A 21,978-nucleotide genomic window follows, 5' to 3' on the forward strand; every position below is an offset into this window, starting at 1 on the left:
AAGATCAGTAGTGTTTCCATTCACCAGGAATGAGCAAGGAAAGCAAGAAAAAAAAAAATGCTTTTACAGTAGCAAATAAAATAATCAAATATTTAAGAATAAATTTAACCAAAGATGAAAAGGACTTGTACACAGAAAACTATAAATAACTGGTAAAAGAAATCAAAGAAGATCAAAATAAATGGAAAACATTATATGTTCACAGGTTGGAATATTAATATTGTTAAGATGACAATTTTACCCAAAATAATTTACAGACTCAATGCAATCCCAATCAAAATTTCAGCAGCCTACTTTAGAGAATGGAAAAGCCAAATATCAAATTTATTTGGAAGGGTAAGGGGCTCAAAATAGTAAAAAAAAAAAAAAAAAACTCTTCAAAAAGAACAAAATTGGATGATTCACACTTCCAAATGTTAAATTATTACAAAGTAACAGTGGACAAAACAGCAAGATACTGGCATATATATATACCAGCCAATGGAATTGTATTGAGAATTCAGAAATAGACCTTCATTTCTAGGGCCAGTTGATTTTGGACAAGGCTGCCAAGTCAATCAATTGGAGAAAGATAGTCTCTTCAATAATTGGTGCCATGATAACTGGATATCCATATGCAAAAATAATGAAAGAAGACTCTTATTTCACACCATATATAAAAATTAACTCATACTGGATCAAACACCTAAATATAAGAGTCAGAACTATAAAAGTCCTAAATGAAAATGTAAAGATGCATCTTCAGGATCTTGCATTAGACAATGATTTCTTGGACTTTACATCTAAATCATAAGCAACAAAAGAAAAAATAAATAAATGGGACCTCCTCAAAATTAACACTTTTGTGCATCAAAGAACTTTGTCACAGAAGTGAAAAGACAACTTGCTCAATGGGGTAAAATATTTGGAAACCACATATCCAAAAAGGGTTTAATATCCACAACGTATAAGAATCCTACGACTTAATAATAACAACAAAAAAGACAAGCAAACCAATTGACAAATGGGTGAAAGACTTGAATTTAAATTTTAAAATTGATTGTGGTGATGAATGCACAACTCTGTGATTATACTAAAAACCACTGATTGTATACTTTGCATAGATTATATGGTATATGAATAAATCTCAATAAAACAACCAAAAAAAAAAAAAGCCACAAAGGGTATAACTAGAAGAATAAAACAATAAACAGTTTAAGAAATAGCAAAGATGATGAAATGAGTAGACCAGGACCTTAAAACACCTCTTATAAATCTTATGAATATGTTCAAGATGTGAAGAATAATGTAAAATAAATGCGAAAAGGAATGCAAGATATATGGAACTCCTAGATGTGAAAAATTCCATAACTGAAGTGAAAAACATTGGATAGGATTAACAGTATATTAGACTCTGTGGAACAAAAGAACAGTGAACTTAAAGGCATAGAGATGGGAACAATACCCAGTGAAATGCACAAAAAAAAGTCTAAAAAAGTTACTTAACTGAGCTTCAATGAATTTTGTAACAATATCAAGCAGTCTAAAATATGTTAGACATAATGCATATTACATAAAAAAGAACAAAAGTAAAGATTAGAGCACACTTATTAAGGTAAACATACAATCAAAAAGACAATGTGATGCATATATTAAGTGCTGAAACAAAAAAAAAACTGCAGCATACAATTCCATGACTTATGAAAATATTTCTCAAGAATGAAGGCAAAATAAAGATTTTTTTCAAATTAAGCAAAAGCTGGTAATTTGTTGCCAGCAGTACTTTCCTACAAGAAAAGTTAAAAGAAATTCTTCAGGCAAAAAGACAGACTTTAAAATGGTAAATATGTACGTTAATACAAAATAATTTTTCTCTTTTTCAAATTTCATTAAAAGATACATGATAATATATCTTGGGATTTATCACTTTTGAAGAAGACAACAATAAAGGGAAACATGGAAGGCGGAAATTGAAGAATAGTATTGTGAGGTTCTTACACTATATGTGATGTAGAATAATATTATTTTACCATAGACTGTAGTAAGTTAAACCCTAGAGAAACTACTAAAAAAATCCAAGTAGTATACCCAATTGTGGAGATTTTTAAATGGGATAATAGAAAGTGCTCAATCCAAAAGAAGGCCAGAAAGAGGAACAAAAGAAAAAACAATGAATAGGAAAAGTGGAAAAAATGGTAAGAGATTAAATTTAAGTAATTCATATGAATATTACATTAAATATGCATAATCTAACCACTTGAATTAAGAGACTGTCAGATTGGATTAACAAAAGAAGTAATCAAACTAAACAAAGTTCTCAAATTTTAATAATTGCTATCTCAACATTTTTGAAATATCCTAACATTGCTGAATGATTAAATAAATCTCAGGTTAAAATATGAGTAGTGAAGTAGGAGGAGTTTCAAACAGTTCTTAAACATGGAGGGCATATAAGAATCATGATCTGAATTGTTCCATAAATAATAATCCTATGTGTATATATGTGCATTCAATAAGGAAAAAGAAAACTGAGGAGAAAAAGAGAGAAAGATAATCCCATATGAGGCTTATTTTTTAAATTTCCAAGTACTTAGAAAAATAAACATAAAATGCTAAAAATAGGTACAGAAGTTATTTTTTCAAATGATATTGAAATAAAATATACATTTAGAAAAGTAGGAGGGTGGGGAGTACATGGAGACCTCATTTTTTTAATGTAATATTTAAAAAATGAATTAAGAATTAATTAATTAAAAAAAAGAAAACAGAATAAAGATAGAAATAAAAACCAGAAAAAAAAAGAAAGGTATACATTGGGAGTAACTTTTAATAACTTATACTATGAAGCAGAAGATTATTATAGGCAGTAATTATCTTCATTCTGAAGGATTAAAGGATGTATGGATTCTATGAAACAACAGATTGAGAAACCACATTAAAAAGAGAAGTGAGCTCAGGAACTAATAACAAAATTTAAGGGAAATAATAATACCATTGCCAAATTTCAAATAACTTTGGAAGCAGAAACAAAGACAATGAATTATCACAGGAACCTGAACTCATAATCATTCTAAATGCAAAGAAAAACAAAAAGAGAAAATAATGGATATGTAGGATACACAAATAAGACCAAACAAATATAAGCATTCTTTAAAAAGTTAACAGAACAAGTGAAAGAGAAACAATATTCAAATGCATGATTAATGATTTATTTCCTGAATTGAATGAATTGGGTATATAGATTGACATGTCATTTGGGGAACCAAAAATAGTAAATTTGACTAATGCTGAGACATATGCTGGTGAAGAGTTCAAGCATCGAGGAGACTTAGATTTCTCCTCCATAACATTAGATGGAAGACAATATGGAACAGTATCTTCAAATGCCTATAGGAACCCTTTAAGCAAATCTAAAGTCTGGGCTTGCTGAGGACATGATTTGGGAATTTACCTCATTCTCCTGGACTCCCATAAAGTACATACTTGCTCCTTGTAAATGGGTAGCTCTTTACGTAGCCAGAGTCTTCAGAACAGCTGGAAGGTTCCTAGAAGACATAAGTAAGAGAAACAAAGCAAGTGAGAGAGAAACTGAATGGGCAAAGGAGTTTCTCAAAGGTCTTCAAGAAGTCTCACCCTGATAAGGCAGTATCCTAGGCAGCAGGGCAACTTGATTGGGGGTTAAAGGTGAAGCACTCGCTGTTGAGTGGGACTGTTACTGTGTTACCTACTCTGTAACTCTGTGGACTAAGTCACATTCTTGTCTATATAAAAGATTCATACCTTTTGCCAATGTCTGTTGAAATATTTCATTTATTATATCATATTGTGATGTTTGTGCAGAAAACGAGTTGCCAATCACATGTATGAGCACAAAAAAATTCTCATTCAGGCTTATGAGTCTAATAATAATAAGTGCATAATATGAAAAAGCAATGATTTACAGTGGACCAGCAAAATATAAAATGAATAAATTATAGCAAAATAGAAAATGAAACAGCATCTTATCAAAACCAAAATAGGGAGGAAGAGAGGTCACCTACAGATAAGAATAAGTGCATATTAATTTTTAATTAATTAACATAAGTGCATTAATTTTCTGATAAAAAATAAGTAATTGATATAGCTTTATTTCTAAAGTAGGTAGCTTAATAAGTACAGATTTAAATATAGTATTTAAAGACATAACCACTACTAGAATTAAACATACACTGTTTTTTTAATATGCTTTTTAAATTTTTTTAAAAAGATACTTAGATTACATAAATGTTACATTAAAAATGTAGGGAATTCTCATATGCCCCACTCATTCCCCTCCCACACTTTCCCACGTTAACAACATGCTTCATTAGTGTAGTACATTAGTTAAAATTGATGAACACATATTGGAGTATTGCCACTAAGTGTGGATTATAGTTTATAGTTTAAATTCTCTCCCACAGGTGTTTGTTAAGTTATGACAAGATATATAATGGCCTGGATCTGTCATTGCAACATTTTACTAAGATAGAAAACAAAGGGAAGCACATGATATCGAAAATATAAAATAAGGTAAATGAAATAATAATAATTTGAATATTTACTATTTGTATACTATGTCATAGGGCACTAAATATTTTACCTGTGTTATCTTTATTTTCACAATAACCTTATGAAGAAGAACTATATTGCCCTTATTTTATAGAAGAGGAAACAAGCACCGGAGAGTCACATCTTGATAGTTTCACAACTGAAATGATTTGAAGCTCAAGAATAAAGATAGATAATCAAATTCCAGAATATATATTTTAGCTACCAAATTATATTGAGGTATTAAAATGGAAAAATGGTAAAGAAAAGTTTTCAAATCAGGTCCAAAAATATTGAACACTAGAAACTTGAGATATTTCTTTCCCCAAAAAGCTGGTTGTTGGAGATTTTACTAATATGCCACTGCAAATATATATTTCAAGCTACCCATAAAAGTAGGCTATTTGGGTGAACTACTAGGAGTTTTCCATTCAGGTTGGGTAATCACAATAATTTATCAGTCCTCAAAACAATAGCAAATGTTATTAGACACAATGAAAAGTTAATGTTTATAAAATATATAAAGAAAGAGACCAAAGTTTCATTATTTGCAAATTTTATAACTCTGGAAATTTAAGAAAGTTGAAAAATAATAAAAACAACAAGATAATTCAATAAAGAAGTTATTACAGACCAATAGTGCTTCTATATACAAGCAATAATCAGTTAACATATAAAAGAAAAAAAACAATTATAATAGAAACCAAAAGGATGAACTTCCTATAAAGAAATATTCCATGAAATTTGAAGGACTTACATGAAGAAACATACTTTCATGAAGGGCATGGGAGGGCATCTATACAGTGGAAATAAACACAGAATTCTTATATAAAGTCTTCATATTGAAATAAACTCAATCCATTCAAATTATTCTTTTTTTTTAAGATTTATTTATTTTATCTATTTCTCTCCCCTTCCCACCCCCTGCCCCAGTTGTCTGTTCTCTGCGTCTATTTGCTGTGTGTTCTTCTTTGTCCGCTTCTGTTGTTGTCAGTGGCACAGGAATCTGTTTCTTTTTTTGTTGCGTCATCTTGTGTCATCTCTAAGTGTGTGCAGCGCCATTCCTGGGCAGGCTGCACTTTCTTTCACACTGGGCAGCTCTCCTTACGGGGCGCATTCCTGGCGCGTGGGGCTCCCCTAAGCGGGGACATCCCTGCATGGCAGGGCACTCCTTACACACATCAGCACTGCACGTGGGCCAGCTCCACACGGGTCAAGGAGGCCCCGGGTTTGAACCGCGGACCTCCCATGTGGTAGGTGGATGCCCTAACCATTCGGCCAAGTGTGCTTTCCTCAAATTATTCTTTTTTTTTTTTAAAGATTTATTTATTTATTTAATTCCGCCCCCCCCCCCCCCCCCCCCCCGTTGTCTGTTCTTGGTGTCTGTTTGCTGCGTCTTGTTTCTTTGTCCGCTTCTGTTGTCGTCAGCGGCACGGGAAGTGTGGGCGGCGCCATTCCTCGGCAGGCTGCTCTTTCTTTTCACGCTGGGCGGCTTTCCTCACGGGCGCACTCCTTGCACGTGGGGCTCCCCCACGCGGGAGACACCCCTGCGTGGCACGGCACTCCTTGTGCGCATCAGCGCTGCGCATGGCCAGCTGCACACGGGTCAAGGAGGCCCGGGGTTTGAACCGCGGACCTCCCATGTGGTAGACAGACGCCCTAACCACTGGGCCAAAGTCCGTTTCCCTCAAATTATTCTTAAGTTTAAAAATATTTAAACCAAAATGTCATTTAGGTATGTTTTGAAATTTCATAAAATAATTTCAATGTTTATTAAAAATTTAAACATTTTAGAATAGTCAGGAAATTAAGAAGATGGGGCAGTAGGGAGATAGGGAATAGTGAAACATAGCAAATATTAAAATATATTCTAAATCTGTAAGAATTAAAACACCATGATGTAGCTCAGACCAAAGTCTCCAGAAAAAGGATGAAATGTATGTTGGAGTAAGTATATAATAAAGATGGTTTTCAAAAGAGCAGGGAAAGAATAAATTATTTCTATAAATGGTTTTGAGGTAATTCTCTAGAGAAGCAGAAAGGAAATTACAAATTTAACCATTTTAAAATAAAATATTTCTACATTTCATAAAAGGAAGCTCAAAGCGAAAAGACAAATTATAGGAAAAATACCTGTAATACATGACAAAAAATGGTTAGTAACATAATACATTAAATATATATTTTAAGACTTTCACAAAAATGAAAAAATGAAAACACTAATAGGAAAATTGGAAAAGATGTATCAGGCAATTCATGGAAGAAGAAATGCTTGGCCAGTCAATATATGGAAAGGTGCTTGTATTAGTCAGCCAAAGGGGTGCTGATGCAAAATACCAGAAATTGGTTGTTTTTTTAAAGGGTATTTATTTGGGGTAGGAGCTTACAGACACCAGGCCATAAAGCATAAGTTACTTCCCTCACGAAAGTGTATTTGGAGCAAGATGGCTGCCTACATCTGTGAGTGTTCAGGGTTTCTGTGTTAACTACAGGTTCAACTCCTCTGTTTCCTCCACAAGGTCAGCTGTAGACTACGAGGTCCCTAGGCTTTGCCTCTCCCCACAAGGTCAGCTGTAAATCAGGCAAATGGCTCTGTCTCTTGCCCCAGAGCTCCAGTTTAAGACTTCAGCATCTAATTCCAACATCAGAAAACCTCTCAAATCTGTTCTTTGCCATGCCTTTTATCTGTGAATCCCACCCACCAAGGGGCAATGCCCTAAAGATGTGGCCCAATTAAAGTCCTAATCATAACTCAATCAGGCCTAGGTACAGATCAGATTACAAACATAATCCAATATCTATTTTTGGAATTCATAACCATATCAAATTGCTACAGTACCTAACCTCATTTAGTAATTGAGAAAATGTGAATTAATATAATTAGCAACACTATGTTTAGAAATAAGACAAATGTTCAAAAAATATATATCATAAATTCATCTCAGTAATGTTAATAATTAAACAGAACTGGAAACAACATCATGGAACAAAAATAGGAAATTGCATAAATAAATTATGGCATATCCATTAAGTAAAATGTGATGCTATCACTTAAAATGGTACTGTAGCTCTAGATTAATTAATACAGGAAAGTGTCCATGACATTTTAGTTAAAACAAAAACAGGTTATAAAGTAACATGTAAATATTTGAAAAAAAATGTGTATGTGTGTGTGTGTAACAGTGGGGCAACAATCTTTTTCTGTAAAAGACTAAATAGTAAATATGTTCAGTGCTGTGGTACTGGTGGCCTCTGATGCAATCAATCTCTGTTCTCACAGTGAAAAGCAGTCATAGACATACAAATGAGCATGGCTGTTTTCCAATAAAACTTTATTTATTGGACAGAGAGCAGGTTAAATTTGGGTGGTAGACTGTAGTTTTATGGCCCCTGCTCTAAAGTATTTTATTGGTTATCTCTGATTAGAGGGATAATAAAAGATTTTTCTTTTCACTTTTTCTTTCCTTTAAGAATAATCCAATTTTAAATATTTATTTTGAGATAAATTGTATTATTACCTAATATTCACTCTCCCTCCTTGTGCAAAGATTATAACCCACATGTGACTTTCCATACCATTCCCCCACCCTGCAACCACAGTCCGATGAGAAGAGATGCTTCTCTGCCCCATTGAGGCAGGACTTAGACATTTAATTTGCTTTGCAGTGTGAGTGGAGGTGACATGGAGCATGTTGGTGTTGAAACATTCCAAGCAATTATGTGTGTATTGGATACATCTTATGACCTACCTCACATCAACTTAGCTGACTTTCTTCTTCAGCCACTTCTGTCACTACAGGTATAACTTGACTGTATCTAGCATTGGCTGCACTGCATATCTCTTGCTTCTTGGCCTAGAACTTTCCCACTGTAGACATGCAAACCTGCATCAAACATCTATCCAAATCTGGATATTTCAGGAAGTTAACACTTCATGAAGAACTCTTGACCAGTGGTGGATGTGGGATGGTGAATAAATACTCCTTTCTCCTGTACCTTGGGAGACAATTGTAAGAGTCATTCTTTATGACTCCACAAACAGTGACTGGTGGAATCCAGTACCACACAGCAGTCCTCAGCTGAACAGCGCATCTTTTGAATGGTTTCCTCTTCTTCCCAAATACCCTTTCTAGTATCTCAGTCATATTACTGAGAATCACTTCTGAAACTCAACTACCTGCAAGAAAGCACTATCTCAGGTTCTGCTTTTTGGTGAATCCTAGGATGATTCAGTATAGTTCAGTAATATTTCCTTGCCCTGTGCTATAAGATGTTTAACGTAGGGGCTTCTCTTAGCTTGGCTCCTGGTATAGGAAAGATATGTAGACAAAGGAGTATATGAAAAAATTCTCAACATCACTGGCCATAAGGGAAATGCAAATTAAAACCATGAGATAATCACTTCACAACACAAGGATAGTTATTATCAAAAAAATAAAAACAAAAATAAGGAAAGGAAAATAAGCATTGGAGAGGATGTAGAGAAATTAGAACTCTAGTGCATTGTTGTTGGAAAGGTAAAATGGTCCAGCCATTGTGGAAACCAAACTGGTGGTTCTTCAAAAAGTTAAATATAGAATTACCCTACGACCCAGCAATTCCACTTCTAGGTATGCACACAAAGAAAGGGAAAATAGGGTCTCAAACAGATACTTGTACAGCAATGTTTATAGCAGCATTATTTGCTGTAGCCCAAAATTTTGAATAATCCAAGATCTATCAACAAATAAATGAATAAACAAATGTGGTACATATACACAATGGAATATTATTCAGATATAAGAAAGAATGAAGTTATGAAACATGGAAGAACCATGAAAACATTATGCTCATTGAAATAAGCAAGGCACGAATAGACAAAAATTGTATGCCATCTCTTAGAAGAGATAACTAAAAATAGCAAATTTACAGAGATAGAAAGTAGATTAGAGGTTATCAGAGGTTGTGGGGAAGGAGAAGCATTTGAAAAAATTTAAAATTTTAATATAGAAAGATACATGCAGTAGAGCAGTAGAACTGCAGTCAATCCACAACTAACATGAAGCATGGTGAAAGAAAAATTGTATAGTTTGTTATGAAGCATAAGCTAGCAAAAACTGCCTCATACATTGTTAAATTGTATATATTATGTATATATAAATTAAATAATTTGGGTTGAGCAAATGAGCTTTTCCTGTCATTAATTATCAGCCCTAATTACCATAATTATATCTATCTTTCTTTTGCTTATTCTGAACAAAACAGAACAAAAAGAAACAACTTATGTCCTTAATATTTCTAACAAGTTGAAACTATTCTGGGTTTTAACCCTCTAGATCTCTACAGCAGTTTTGTGCCTCTCTTTTACATGCATTCTCTGTCCCTACTTCCTTCTATACTAGATGTGTGCTTTTAAACATCTGATTTCTTTGAAGCTACTCCCCCAGGCAACTTCTTTGGTTCTCTTCAAACACTTTCTCCATTTATTGTTCACTGGGACCAATTGCTATTGTAGAATCAGAATTTAATTCTTGAGAAAGTCTCCAAACCGATTTAACTACCTCTCAATTTAGAGGCTCAGGTCTTGGGATCTTTCCTCTGAAATATGTAAAGTCTGCCTTCCTTAATTAGAGTAGTCACCTGACAAAATGCAGATCCCTGTTTTAAAAAACCAAAGACTTCAAGATGACATGGCCACTTTTCCCCTTAAATTTCCATAATTTTCACTTATTGAATCAATTAATCATTGTTATTCACAATTATATTTAATAAAATGGTTTCCTTCATCATTTCCTATGTTGACAGATATTATCCAATATTTAACATTTAGGCAATGGATATTCCTATTACTGAAAGTTATCATCACCATGATATTATGGCTATTACAGTTTGTGATCGGTATATCTTCTTCTAAATAGTCAGAAATGAAAACTATGGTTAAAAGTTACAGTCATACTATTAAAATATGTTATTTTTATTATTAGATTAATAGTATATTATCCAGGTAAGTTATTGTACTTAAAATTTCTGAGACTTATTTAAACCTTGATGCATAGTTGAAAGCTGAAAAACACTTTGATATAAAAATGACAATACAATCTATTCTCCTGAAACAGTATATATCACAATCCCAATTACATATCATATTTGAATAATTATTGTTAAATAATTGTCTCTCTTCTTAGACAGTAAGATTACAGAAAAGGTGCCAATGAACTCATTTTACTTTTACTCCAAAATTGCATCAGAACCTGGATCATAGTATGCCTTCAACATATTTATTCACCATATTACAGATTAATGTCTTTAATCATTGACTCCAAAAGATAGGAATAAAAGGAAGCTTTCTCAACACGGTAAAGTGCATATATGAAAAACCACAGCCAACATTATGTTAGGGAAAGACTGAAAGATTTACTTCTGAGGTCAGGGAAAAGTCAAGGATGACCACTGTCACTACTGTTATTTAATACTGTATTTGAAACTCTAGCTGTAGCAAGTAAGCAAGGAAGTGCACCTAAATAGGAAAGGAAGAAATAAAACTTTTGCTATTCACTGATGATATGATCCTATATTTAGAAAATCCAAAAAGTCCACAACCAAGCTACTAAAACTAATAGGCGAGTTTAATAAAGTGGCAGGATACAAGATTAATAAGCAAAAATTAGCAGTGTTCTTATACACTTCTAATGAGCAATCTGAGAAGGAAGTCACAAAAAACTTCCACTTATAATAGAGACTAAAAGAATAAAGTATTTAGGAATAAACTTAACCAAGGACAAAAAGGACCTGTATTCAGAAAACTACAAAACATTGCTAAAAGAAACCAAAGAAAACCTAAAGAAGTGTAAGGACATTCCATGTTCATCAATTGGAAGAATAAATATTGTTAAAATGTCAATTCTACCCAAACCAATTTAGATTCAACAAAATCCCAATAAAAATCCCAACAGCCCTTTCTGCAGAAATGGAAAATGCAGTTATCAAATTTATTTGGAAGGGTAAGGGTGGCCTGAATAGGCATTAAAAAGAAGTCTTTAAAAAAGAAGTCAGAGAACTTTCACTCTGACTTTAAAGCATATTACTTAGCTACAGTGTTTAAAAAACAAACAAACAAACAAGCAACAACAACAACAAAAAAACTCCAGCATGGTACTAGCATAAATACAGACATATTGACCAATGGCACAAACAAAATCAAGACTCAAAAATAGACCCTCACATCTATAGTCAAATGATTTTTAACAAAGTTATCAAGTCCTCCAGGTTGGGCCAAAACAATTATTCCAAATTTGGTGCTGAGTGAACTGGATATTCATAGCTAAAAGAAAGAAAGAGGTCTTGTATCTCACACCTTACATAAAAATTAACTCAAAATGGATAAAAGGCCTAAATATAAAGCCTAGAACCATAAAACTCCTAGAAGAAAATACAGGGAAATATCTGCAAGATATTGTGGTAGAAAGTAGTTTCTTAAACATTAAACCCAAACTACAAGCAATGAAAGAAAAAAACACATAAATGGGACCTCCTCAAAACTAAATGTTTGCTCTTCAAAAGACTTTGTCAAGAAAGTAAAAAGGCAGCCTATTCAAATGGAAAGAATATTTGGAAACCATATATATGAAAAGAGTTTGATATACACATTATATAAATAGATCATACAACTCAAATATGAAGCAACAAGCAACCCAACTTAAAAATGGGCAAAAGAGGCGGCGGACTTGGCCCAGTGGTTAGGGCGTCCGTCTACCACATGGGAGGTCCATGGTTCAAACCCCGGGCCTCCTTGACCCGTGTGCAGCTGGCCCACGCACAGTGCTGATGCATGCAAGGAGTGCCCTGCCACGCAGGAGTGTCCCCACATAGGGGAGCCCCACGCTCAAGGAGTGCGCCCCGTAAGGAGAGCCACCCAGCTCGAAAGAAATTGCAGCCTGCCCAGGAATGGTGCTGCTCACATGGAGAGCTGACACAACAAGATGACGCAACAAAAAGAAACACAGATTCCAGTGCCACTGACAACAACAGAAGCGGACAAAGAAGACACAGCAAATAGACACAGAGAACAGACAACTGGGGTGGGGGTGGGGGTGGGGGTGGGGGGAGAAGGGGAGAGAAATAAATAAAAATAAATAAATCTTAAAAAAAATGGGCAAAAGATTTGAATAGACATTTTTCCAAAGAGGACATACAAATGGCCAAAAATCACATGAAAAAATGTTTAACATCACAGGAGCTATTAGGGAAATGCAGATCAAAAGTATAGTGAGATACCATTTCATACATTATAGAATGGCCATTGATTAAAAAAAAAACACAAAACTACAAGTGCTGGAGGGGATGTGGAAAAATAGAAACATTCCTTCACTGTTGGTGGCAATGTAGAATGGTGCAGCCTCTGTGGAAGATAATTTGTCAGTACATCAAGAAGCTGACTATAGAACTGTTGTATGATCCAACAATCCAGTTACTAAGAATGTATTCAGATTAAATGAAAGCAAGGATGGGAAGTGACATTTGCATACTGATGTTCATAGCAGCATTATTCACAATTGCTAAAACATGGACACAGTCCAAGTGTCCATCAACAAATGAATAGAAAAAAAATTGTGGTATATATACATTTACAGACACACACACATATATACACACACAAGGGAATTCTATTCAGCTGTAAGAAGAAATGAAATTGGGTTGCATATGACAACATGGATGAACCTAGAGGATTTTATGTTTAGTGAAATAAGCCAGATACAAAAGGATAAATATTGTATGGTCTTACTAATATGAACTAAATACAATGAGTAAACTCACAGTGGTAAACTCTATCATGTAGGTTACTAGGAGATAGAATGTGGATTGAGAATGGGAGCCAATGCTTAAGTTATGCAGAATTTTTTAATAAATTTAATATAAAAGTTTAGAAATGAACAGAGTTGATGGTATTACATCGTTGTGAATATAACACCATTGATTTATAATTGTGATTACACCTGTTAGGGTAGTCTGTGGGCATAAATGCCAATTGAAAGGAAGCTAGGGAATAATCTAGGGACTGTGTAACATAGTGATTTCAGTGGTGGATGAAGATTGTAGTTAATAATATAAATACAAGAATGTTCTTTTTTTACAAAGTGTTAAGAATATGGTGATACATAGGAAAACTATAAGTAATGTAACTTATGGATGGTAGTTAACAGTTATATTTTACTGTTTTTGCAGCCATGGCAAAGAAGATATTATATCAATTCTAAGGGACAATAGATGGTATAAGTTGGTATGAGGTTTTTCTTTTTGGAGTAATGAAAATATTTTAAAATTGACTGAGGTGATGACAGCACAACTCTAATGAAAATGAGAGCCACTGAGTATACAAATTGAATGGATTGTAAAACACATGGGACTGTATAACAGGGAATCCAAGGTAGAAGAAACTGTGGTTAACAGAACAAATATGAGAAATATATTCATTGTGACATTCATTGTCATGAACTGTAACAAATATATGTGTTATTAATGGTGGGCTGGAAGAAGTTCTGGGAAAATAGTGTCCAAGTAAGCAGGCAAAGTCCAATAATTCCCTCAAAAAAAAAAGAACAGAGAAAAGGCAAAACGTATCCAAGGGCTTTGGAGATATATAGAATGGGAAAGTGCTACGCATCATCCCAGAGGAAACTAGGCTGATAAAGAAGTCAAAGTAAAACCATGAGTTACTGACCCCTGTGGCTGGAAAGGGCACATATACCCCACACTAAAGGAAGGTCAATAGCCTGGGTAAATCCCTCATTCAATTCAACCAATGGAGTGGGATGGAGCATTCCCCAGGAGGAAGAGGAGTCTGGCAAAGGGTAGAGAGTGGCTTCCTTTTGTTGAGTTTGGCCAGCTGATCTCCCTTTGAATCTTAGAGGGTCCCCGACCTATATGCACAAAGGTGGCCACAAGGGATAGGAGAGGGGAGATCTGATCAGGCAGGCTATCACACCCAGCCGAATGGGAAAAAGAGAGGACAGAAACAGGCAACTAAACAGCCCAGTTTGGCAAACAGTTAGATGTTTAAACCAAATAAGAGAAATAGGGCAGATAGAGCCAGATAAGATTTCTGAAGCCTGCTTAAGCTGTGGAACCAGGGTAGCTCAGTGGAGGAATTCCTGCCTTGCATATTCAAGGCCCCTGGTTTGGTTCCTAGATCTCCTTAGAGAAATGATCCAGAGAGTGATCCACTTGGTTATCAGCTGGTACTTTATGACAGAGAACATACAGGCGATAGATTTTTTTCTGGTTTTCTTACATGTTATTTTTTATTCTTTTATTTTTATCAGTTCCTTTTTTTTCTTCTTTATTTTATTTGTTAAAACCTGGTACATCTCCTGCAGAGAACACCCTGAAGAGTAATTGATTGATGAGCGCTGGAAGCCTGAAAAACTGCTTAGGGGCTTAAGAGGGAAGGCTGTTTTTCCTGGGCTGTTTTGTTGTTGTTGTTATTTTGTTGTTGTTGTTTTGTATCTTATTTGTTGTCTTTGCCCTTTCTTCCTTTCCTTTCTTTTTCTTTTACTTATTTTTTCTACCTACTTTATTTCTTTTCTTTCCTTCAATTTTCTAACTTCTGTTTTACTTACATCTCACCTCTCTTTGTCCTTTAATCCTTTTTTCTTTTTGTTCTCTCTTCTCATCAATCATTCTTGATGAGATTCTTAATTCATTCTTTTTTCCCTCTATTATGTTCATTACTTCATTTTTTCTATTCCATCTTTTTTATTCTTTTATTTTTGAACTTCTTAAAATTTTTCCTCATATTATTATTTGTTTGCCTAGCTGTTAGATGGTTATACGTCTAACATTTTGTTATTATTACTATTATTCTTTTTCTCTCCTATCTCTTTCCTTTTCTCTGGTCCTAATTTTTTTTTCAAAGGAACATAGACAAATGCAAGGATATAGGACAAGAAGAATCAAGAGTCAAAAAAACCTTACCACACACACACACAAACAAATAAAATCCTAGAGTAGAAAGAGAAACTAACCAACCAAAAAAGCACATCAAGATAAACAGATGCCTAAACCAACACAAAATTACAAGTCATACTAAGAAACAGGAATACATGGCCCAGTCTAATGAACAAACTAAAAAACAGGGCATGCAAAACATGGAACAACTAAACATGGATGTCCAAACAAATATCATGAATCAACTTAATGAAGTGAAGGAAAAGATAAAAAATAATAAAAAGACACTGGGGGAATATACTGAAGAAATTGTAAACATACATGAAAAGATAACAGAAGTGATGATAATGAATGGCACAATGCAAGAAATCAAAAATCCACTTGAAGCACGTAATAGCAGATTTGAACAGGCAGAGAAAAGAATTACTAATGTTGAAGACAGTATCTAAAATCAAACAAAGAGTAGAACAGTGGGTTTAAAAAATGGAAAAAATCTTGCAGGATTTGAATGACAACATGAAATGCACAAATATATGCATTATTGGCATCACAGAGGGAAAAGAGAAGGGAAAGGGAACAGAGGGAGCATTGAAGGAATTAATGGCTGAAAGTTTCTCAACTCTTTTGAGGAATATACATGTTCAGGAAGTACAGCACACCTAAATAGTATAAATCCTAACAGGCCTACACCAAGACACATACTTGTCAAATTGGCTAATGCTCAAGACAAAGAGAGAAAACTGAACAGCAAGAGAAAAGAAATCAATCAAATTCAAGGGCAGTTTAATAAGATTAAATGCTGATTTCTCATCTGAAACCATGGAAGCAAGAAGGCAGTGATATGACATAGTTAATGTGCTAAAAGAAAAAATCTTTCAGGCAAGAATTGTCTAGCCAGTAAAGCTGGCATTCAAAAATGAGGGAGAGTTCAAAATATTCACAGATAAACAGAAATTAAGAGAGATTTTCAACAAGAACATGCCCTTCAAGAAATATTAAAGGGAGTTCTGCAGGTTGAAAGGAAAAAACAGAAAAGAGAAGATGGGAGGAAGAGTGTAGGAAAGATTACTGGTAAGAATACTAAAAGATAAAATAAAAAAAAAGAAATAAAAACAGCATATGGCATACATAAACCTAAAGAAAATGTGGCTAATGTAAGTAATTCCTTGAGAGTAATAACATTGAATGTTAATGGGTTAAACTATCCAGCCAAGAGACACAATGTATTACTCAGGGTTCCCTAGGGAAACAGAATCAACAAGAGATATTGGTCAGTAGTATGCAATGTTGTAAGAGTCTCTCACGTCACCGTGGGGATGTACAAGTCCAGGTTCTGCAGGCAGGCTGCAACCAGGAACTACAATGGAAGTCCAATGAAGGTTCTTAACGAGTTCCGGGAGATGTTGGCTGTCCAAAGATGAGCTGGAAAATTCTCTCTCAATGCTGGAATCACTTCCCCTTTTAAGGCATTCAACTGATTGGGTTAAGCGTCACTCATTGCTGATGGCAATCTCCCTGATTAATGTAATTATAACCAGCTATTTATGATTTACCACTGCAGTAAAGTCAATGACGACTAAAGGCCATAAATGTCTTTGTATTACAGTTAGCCTCGTGCTTGCTTGACCAAAACACTGGGCACAATTACCTGGCCGATTTGACACAAAAGCCTAACCATCACACACAGACTGGCAGAATGGATAAGGAATTATGACCCATCTATATGCTATCTGCAAGAAATTCACTTTAGACCCAGGGACACAAGGAGGTTGAAAGTGAATGGTTGGAAAAAATAATTTTACATGCAAACAATAACCAAAAAAGGGTGGGAGTAGCTAAAATAATATTAGACAAAATAGACTTTAAATGCAAAACTATTTTAAGAGACAAAGAAAGATGCTATACATTAATAAAAGGGGTACTCTATCAACATTTATGCATCTAACAAAGGCACCATGTTATTAGGCCCAATCAAAGGCATGGCAAAGGACAGAGTTGGAGCTTTTGATGTGAGGGTTCTTAATGTTGGAGTTTTGATGTTGGAGTTTGATGCTGAAGTCTTAAGCTGGTGCCCCTGGGAAGTAAGCACACAGAGGAAAGAGAAGCAAGTCCCAGGAAGAAAGGAACCTTGAATCCAGAGAGGAGCAAGACCCTAGAAGGGAGGAACCCTGGAAGCCTGAACCCTCACAGCCATTGGCAGCCATCTGGCTCCAACAAGTGAAAATAGACTTTGGTGAAGGAAGTAACTTATGCTTTATGGCCTGGTATCTGTAAGCTCCTACCACAAATAAATACCCTTTATAAAGACCAACCAGTTTCTGATATTTTGTATCAGCTTCCCTTTGGCTAACTAATACAGAATTTGGTACCAAAGAGTGGGAAAGTGCTTTTGCAATTACTGAACTGCTGGAATGATTTTATAAATGGGTAAGGGGTGTTTTTTGGAGGAATTGTGAGATACTTGATGGAAAAGGCCTAGATTGCTTTGAAGAGACTGTTAATAGCAATATGGATGCTAAAGAGACTTTTTATAATGCCTTAGAAGTAAATGATGAAACTATTATTGAAAACTGGAGGAAAGGTGATCCATGTTTTAAAGTCACAGAGAACTAAGCAAGATTAACTCCTGGTGTTTTATGGAAGGCAGAATTTGAAACTGGTGAGCCTGCGCATTTAGCTGAAGAAATTGCCAAAGTAAACCCAGAAAATGCAGTTTGGCTTCTCCTTGCAGCTAACAGCAAAATGCTAGACAAGAGAGATATGCAGAGGACTGAACTGTAGGGCAAAAAGCAAACAGAAACTGATCTGGAAATTCTAAGCCTCTGGAACTCAAGCTCCCAGATAAAGGTACCCTAATGGAGGACTTAACTAAACTTGAAACTGGTAAATCAAGATTGAAGATGCAGTTACCTAGGAAAGACTTGTGGAAAGTCTTACTGTCTGATGGCTTAGACCCCTGCTTCCTGGATGCTAAACTAACAAGGTTTTTGAGAGAGCTGTGTGAACAAAATCACTGTCAGGCTGGAATAAAAAGGACATGGAAAGGAGAGTTTGAGGAAGAGACAGTTTTAAAAGGAAAACCATGGGATCTGAGATCTGGAATTAGGACATAACCTTGGGCCAAGAGAGGAACACCCATGTATACAGAGAGGGTGAGTTTGCCCTAGCAGTTGAAGAGGGAGGATGTTCCTGTCTGATGTTCTGGTAGAGTTTTGCTTCCCTAGGGTACAGAGAGAGTGGAGCACATTCCCCAAAGATTATGGTGGTTAAGGTCAGCATGCCACAGGTCTGAGAGGGGCGGACCTGTCCCCCAAAGGTTAGGAAAGGCTAGGAGGTCAACCCATTGCTCTGAGAGGGTTGAGCCTGTATGCCAAATGTTAGGGGGAATTTTGTCTTCACGTCACTGTTTTAGGGGGGTTAAACTCTAACCCAAAGATTGGGTAAGGTGTGGCAATCACCCCAACGCTTTTGGCGGGTGAGATCTGGAGCTTGGTAAACACCCAAATACTTGCTGAGGGTGGAAGAAAATGGCCTTTGGGCAAGTACGTGGAAAGGGTAGGTTCCCATAAGGCACCAAAGAGAAGACACTTTCATCTTAAGAATGACTCTCAGACTGAAATCGAATGGAGGATGCCCTGCAGGTTTACTGAACTGTAGAGGACCTGTAACTCATGTTTTCCTCCCAATTTCTCCTTATTGTAAAGAAAATATTTATCCTTTGTCCATTTGTGTGTATTGGAAACAGATAAATTGTTTTCTAACTTTCAGAGTTCTATAGCAAATGGGACTTTGCCCCAAGACAAACTGTATTTCTTTAAATTGATTGTGATATGATTTATTACTTGCATTGTTACTGATTTAAGGTTTATTTGAATATTGTAATGTCTTTTTTGGAATTCAGAGGATTGAGTGAAGCAGTTTGACATAGTTCTGAATTCGAAAAATAGATATTTGATTATGTTTGTAATCTGGTATATTACTGAGCATGATTGAGTTATGATTAGTACTTTGATTGGGTTACATCATTAGTCCCCACCAAGGGATGGTGACTCACAGATCAAAGGCATGACAAAGGACAGAGTTGGAGCTTTTGATGCAAGGGTTCTTAACATTGGCGTTTGATGCTAAAGTCTTACCTGGTGCCCTAGGAAGTAAGCACACAGGAAAGAGAAGTAAGGCCCAAGAAGAAAGGAACCTTGAACCCAGAGAGAAGCAAGGTCTTGGAAGGGAGGAACCCAGGAAGCCTGAACTCACCCAGCTATTGGCAGCCATTTTGCTCCAACACATGAAAATACACTAGTCAAGGAAGTAACTTATGCTTTATGGCCTAGTATCTGTAAGCTCCTACCCCAAATAAATGCCTTTTATAAAAACCAACCAATTTCTGGTATTTTGCATCAGTACCCCATGATTGACTAATACACTAACTATGAAATTTATTTGGAAGGGCAAGAGACCCCGAATAGCCAAGGATATTGAAAAAGAAAAATGGAATTGGAGTAATCATACTACCTGATTTTAAAACATACTACAAAGCTACAGTGGTCAAAACTGCATGGTATTGGCACAAGGATAGACTTACTGATCAATGGAACAGAACTGAGAGTTCTGATACAGATCCTTGCCATATATGGTCTACTGATATTTGACAAGGCCACCAAGGCCATTCAACTGGGAGTAAATGGCCTCTTCAACAAATGGTGCTTGGAGAACTGGATATCCATATCCAAAAGAATGGGAGAGGATCACCATCTTATGCCCTATGTAAAAATTAACTCAAGATGGATCAAATTTGTAAATATAAGAGCCAAGACCATAAATCTGGAAGATAATGTAAGGAAGCATCTGCAAGATCTTGTAGTAGGAAATGATTTCATAAGCTTTACACCCAAAGCATGAGCAGCAATAGAAAAAATAGATAAATGTGACCTCCTCAAAATTAGAGGCTTCTGCACTTCAAAGGAGTTTGTCAAGAAAGTGAAAAGGCAGCCTACTCAATGGGAGAAAATATTTGATAACCATCTACCCTTTAGGGGCCTAATATCCAGCATATGTAAAGAAAACCTACATCTCAAAATAAAAAGACCTACAATCTGGTTAAATAAAGGGGAAGTGATTTCAATAGACACTTCTCCAAAGAAGATATACAAATGGTTAAAAAATACATGAAAAGTTGCTCATTATCACCAGCTATTAGGGAAATGCAAATCAAAACTACAATGGGATATCATCTTACACCCGTTAGACTGGCAGCTGTTAAGCAAACAGAGGGCTGCAAGTGTTGGAGAAGATATGGAGGAAAGGGAACACTTAACCACTGTGGGAATGTAGAATGGTAAGCCATTGTGGAGGACAGTTTGGTGGTTCCTCAGGAAGCTAAAACTCTACAACTGCCATATGATCCAGCAATCCCACTGCTGGGTATATAACCAGAAGAATTGAAATCAGGGACATGAACAGATATATGCACAACAATGTTCATAGCAGTATTATTAAAAATTGCCAAAAGTTGGAAGCAACCAAATGTCCATCAACAGATGAATGGATAAGCAAATTGTGGTATATGCATACAATGAGATATTACACAGCTGCAAGAAGGAATGCAGTATTAACACATGGGAAAATATGGATGAATCTCCAAGATCTTGTGTTGAGTGAAGTAAGTCAGGCACTGAAGGACAAAGACTACATGACCTGACCTCACTGGCATGAATTAAGCAAATTGAGCAGAGTCACAGAGCTAGAGTCTGGAAGACTGGTTTATAGGAGAGAGAAGGGGAGTAAAGGGTTGTGAGCCAATATCCAAATGAACAAAACTTATGAGAAGGTGGAAGGGTGTAGTTGTGTAGTGGGTGGGCATGATGCTATTGGGTTCGGCAGGGCTAGTCTGTGAGGGGGATAAGGTTGGGGGTTTGCATTGGACTATCCATTGAGCTGGGGTAGAGTTGAGGAAGGTGCAGGTGAACTCTGAGGATTTGCAGGTCTGTGGTTAAAGCTACAACGTTGGGAATGCTCATTTTTCCGGAAATATGGCAGGGAAGGATTACTGGTGTAAGGTGTCGGATGTGGGGGGAGGCATACAAGACAGCACTTTGGGCAGGCTTCTTTGGAATATTTAAGTGTTCATCTTGTCAGAGTGTTATCTCAGTGGGTGGAGACCCACAAGACAAACAAGAAATCTCATCTAGGGGAGTCATGCTATGTTCTCAAAAAGAGGGGCAAGAGTCTCTCAAGAACATAAGCAGTGCCTAACAAAAGAAAATAGACCAATATGTCAAGCCCTTAATATTATTGCAAGTTACTACAAATTTTATTCTTCATAAAGTGAAATTTAGTAGTTACCATAGGTGCTGAGGGGAGGAAGAGGGAAGAATAGCATATATGGAATACAGGGCATTTTTTAGGGCATTAGAATTGTTCTGCATGATCTCACAATAATGGATACTGGCCATTTTAAATTCATCAAAATTTATAAAAGTATATAGCCCAAAATGTAAATCATAATGTAAA

The sequence above is a fragment of the Dasypus novemcinctus genome, chromosome 7, assembly GCF_030445035.2.
Source record: "Dasypus novemcinctus isolate mDasNov1 chromosome 7, mDasNov1.1.hap2, whole genome shotgun sequence".
In the NCBI taxonomy this organism is placed as follows: Eukaryota; Metazoa; Chordata; class Mammalia; order Cingulata; family Dasypodidae; genus Dasypus; species Dasypus novemcinctus.